General features: G+C 35.5%; 1 non-coding gene across 1 annotated transcript; it reads left to right on the forward strand.

Moving 5' to 3' along the window:
* The first annotated feature begins 2,270 nt into the window (after positions 1-2,270).
* LOC113853463 lies at positions 2,271-2,377 on the forward strand. The gene has a single exon (XR_003502621.1). It is a non-coding gene; the product is annotated as a small nucleolar RNA R71 (small nucleolar RNA).
* Positions 2,378-4,508: the final 2,131 nt, after the last annotated feature.

The following is a 4,508-nucleotide window of genomic DNA, read 5'->3' on the forward strand; positions in this document are numbered from 1 at the left end:
TAGGGTATATTATTCCTGCATCTAACAGCTTTATGACCTCTTTTTTAACTACCTCTTTCATGGCTGGGTTTAACCTCCTCTGTGGCTGCACAACAGGTTTAACACTCTCTTCAAATAAAATTCTGTGCTTACAAAATGAGGGATTTATACCTTTCAGATCTGCAATACTCCAGCCAATTGCAGATTTGTGTTCTCTCAAAATTCTGAGCAATTTTTCCTCTTGTTCTTCCTTAAGTTCATTGTTGATGATGACTGGATTTTCATGATTCTCATCCAGAAATGCATACCGCAAGTGTGAAGGGAGTTGTTTTAGTTCTAGCCTTTGCCTATCCTCTTCTTTATCATCCTTTTTCAGCTCTTCTTTCACTAAATTTTTTGCAGGTTTTTGGATTGGCAGAGCTTCCAATTGCTGCTGCATTTCCATGATATCTTCTTCATTCAGAGTTTCAGATTTGTCATTCCCTGCAAATATTATCTCTTCTAACACAGCAATTTCATCAAATTCTTTCATATAATGTTGTGTAATGAAAGTATCCTGTATATCTATCTTCATACATGTATTATCTTCAATTGGATATTTTAAAGCTTCAAACACATTAAATATTACCTTCTCATCTTGAACTCGAAGCATAAGTTCACCTTTTTGCACATCTATTAAAGCTCTTCCAGTTGCAAGAAATGGCCTCCCTAGGATCAAAGGAATGTTAGAATCCACTTCCATGTCCAGAATCACAAAATCTGCAGGAAAAATGAACTTGTCAACTTTAACTAATAAATATTCAACAACTCCATATGGATAAGTGTATGATCTATCAGCTAGCTGCAGTGTAATGTTGGTAGGCTTCACTTCCTCTATGCCAAGTTTCTGTAGAACAGCTAATGGCATCAGATTTATGCTTGCTCCCAAGTCACACAATGCTCTTCCCACAGTGCAGTTTCCTATTTCACAAGGAATGCTAAATGATCCAGGATCTTTCAACTTTTGAGGAAGCTTTCTCTTGAGAATGGCACTGCACTCCTCTGTCAAAGGTACTGTTTTGTCATGCTCTAGCTTCCTTTTTCTGGAAAGTAGTTCTTTCATGAACTTTGCATATGAAGGCATTTGCTCCAAAGCTTCTGCAAAAGGAATGTTAATTTGTAATTTCTTAAAGACATTCATAAACCTTTCAAATTGTTCCTCTTGTTTAGGATTTTGGACTCTTTGAGGATAAGGCAGCCTCTTGTATTTTTCTGGGTCTATTGGCTTACAAGCTTCTTCAAAGAGTTGCTTTTTGGTTTTCATTTCAGAATTCATGGGAACTTTTTCTTTTTCTTTTTCTTCTGAATGGTCTTTCTTCAATAGCTTAAAATTTCCTTATTGCAGATCTTGTTCAATGTTTCTTTCTACTGCACCATTCACTTTCTTTTCTGTTGGTTTAGGGCTTGCAACTACAGCTCCACTCCTTGTAGTTATGGCTTGACATTGCTCTTTAGGATTGATTACTGTATTGCTTGGAAATATTCCTTCATCCCTGCTGGATAATTGTTCAGCTAATTGTCCAATCTGTGTCTCTAGTTTCTTCATGGAAGCTTCTTGGTTTTTGAAGCTTGTTTGAGTCATCTTCATGAATTGCAGCATAGTCTCTTCCATCTCAGTCAACCTCTCATTCATAGGTCTGGAAAATTTTTTATTTCCTTGAGGTTGAGTGGACGAATTTCTCTGAAAGTAAGGCTGTTGTGTTGCTGGACCTGCATTAGAAAAAGGCAAATTTGAATTAGAATTCTTTGCAACAGAATATTGATTATTCCAATTAGAATACTGCTGAGTTCTATTATTCAAAAATTGAAATCCAGGGGGATATGATGGTTGTTGTCTCTGAAAATTATTCATATAATTCACTTGCTCTTGTGGTTCACTTGTGGATGCCTCACATGCACCATTTGCATGGTTTCCTCCACAAAAATCACAACTTAGTTGACTGTTAGGCATACTCCCTGTTTGCAGATTATTGATTTGTTGTGTTAAGGCAGCTAATTGTTCTGAAAACATTTGATTTTGTAACTGATTTTGTGCAAGAAAAGTTTCCAGAACTTTAGCTTCATGACCAGAGTTTCTTCCTTCGTTCCTTGAGTTTGAATTCTGATACATTGAAGATGCCATCATGTCAATAATCCTCTGAGCTTCTTCCAAGGATTTTGTATTTAATGAACCTCCAGCAGCAGCATCAACCATTGTTCTTGTTACTGCATTCATCCCATTATAAAAAGTCTTTAATTGCATCCAATCTGGAATACACTGATGTGGACACCTTCTAAGCAGTTCTTTGTATCTTTCCCAAGCTTCATACAATGATTCTCCATCTTGTTGAACAAAGGATGTAATTTCTCCTCTCAGCTTAGCAGCTTTGGATGGAGGGAAGTACTTGGTTAAAAACTTATTCACAAGTTCTGTCCAGGTTGTGATGCTTCCTTGTGGTTGAGCTTGTAACCAGCATTTTGCTCTATCTCTCAAGGAAAAAGGAAATAGTCTCAGTCTGATGGCTTCTTCACTAACCCCATTTATTCTTATGGTGTCACATAGCTGTAGAAAATTTGAAATATGTAAGTTAGGATCATCAGAATTTCCACCAGAAAACTGATCTTGTTGGACTAAGTGTAATAAAGCAGGTTTAATCTCAAAATGGTTGGCTTGAATAGTTGGCCTGATTATAGAAGAGTTAAAACCTTGCATGTTAGGAATTGCATAGTCCCCTAATGTTCTAATTCTATTTTGTTCTGTAATCTCTATTTCTGAATTTAGTTGTCTCAAAGATGTAGGTGTTCTTTTCACTCTAGGATTACTCTGAGATTCTGGAGAATGGACAGCTTCTAACTCACTATCACCCCCTATGGCTTTTTCTGCTCTAGACTTTTTTCTCAATCTTCTTAAGGTTATGTCTATGTCAGGATCAAAGACTAGAGTTGATTTGTTTTTGTTTTTGCCACGCATATACAATTCAAAATGAAGCAAAAGTAAACTACAAGTTAGTATTCAGAACTGCACCACGAAAATTATGCAGCAAATATCAGTAAAAATAATTGAAACACAAGTTTAAAAGTTGCAGAATTATGCAGAATGGACAAAATGTCTAACAACAGACTACTACTACAGAAATTCAGAGAACAAAATACTCAATCTAGCTATTCTTATGTTACTAATGATATTGAAACTCTAATTTTCCCGGCAACGGCGCCAAAAACTTGTTGTTAGCAATCTATACTAGCAAGTGCACTAGGATTGCAGCAAGTGATAAGTAAATTTAAGATCCAAATATCGTCTCCACAGGGAATTTAGGTTTCAAGTACCACTTCACAAAATTATAACCATTTGAGCCATACGAATTTTGGAATGAGATTTGTAACATATAATAGCAGCAAACTGGAACAATTAAAAGTAAAATGAACTTGCAGAAAACAAGACAATGACCACACAGTTATGTGATAACAGAGGGAGAAACCATAGCTAGGGAATTGCTTCACCAAAACTCCAATGTTTAATCAATAAAGTTCTGAATTAACAAGCAATTGGAAAGAATGACAATCAGTTTCACTTTATACTATTCAGAGGTTAATTCCTTAACTCAGTGAACCTAACATTCAATTAAACCATTCTAATTCCTTAGATCTAATTCAATTCAATGTTGCTTTAAGTGTAAGAAACCAAAAGATTGCAAGATCAAAGTTCCTTATTCCTAAGAAAACTAAAATCTCGGTGATTGGTTCAGATCTGAAGAACAAATTCAATTTCCATTGACAAAGGTTCCTCTGGATTTTGATTCTTATAGAAGATTTTCTTCAAACTTTAAGACCAGAGAACATTCAAATGCACAACCTTACACAATCAGATTTAGAGAAATCCTAATTTAGAAGTTCAGAGTGCATTCATTTTTAAAACAAAACAGGGTAGCAGAGAGCAATGTGTTCATGTTTCAACTAATTTTTTAAACATGGTTTTTAACCCAATCATTTTCAGCAGAAACGATTCAATCAATATAATGCAAATTTGAATCTTCTAAAAAAAATTAAATGACAGGGAAACTTATTCAGTGTATTGTCCATGCTTTTATCGAGTCAAATAACCTCAAAACAATTTCCTATTATTCCCTTTTTCAGTTACCCCAAAATATTAACACAGAAAACCCTAATCTGCTATTTCAGAAAGAAGAGAATCGCGTACCTGACGAAGAGATGGGGAAAATATGGGGAAAACTCTTGCTACTGTTAGGTTGATACTCAAAGAGCTTGAAGTCGCACAGAACGTTCAGAGAGAATAAGAATTTTGGATGCAATGTGTGTGCGTGTTCACTTTGATTTATATTTATAGTCATGTGTGAGCACGTGACAACTTTAAGCAAGAAAAGTAAACATTATATCATTTAAGACACTCAGCGTGGTTACTATTTTTAATCAGAGTGAGTGTTCCAGAGAGTTGATTTTTCAGGGTGAGGGCGCGTTATCACTATTGCTGGGAAAAGTGATAACGCAAAGTG

This window comes from Abrus precatorius, unplaced genomic scaffold (assembly GCF_003935025.1).
Source record: "Abrus precatorius isolate BTA unplaced genomic scaffold, Abrus_2018 Scaffold0, whole genome shotgun sequence".
Lineage (NCBI taxonomy): Eukaryota > Viridiplantae > Streptophyta > Magnoliopsida > Fabales > Fabaceae > Abrus > Abrus precatorius.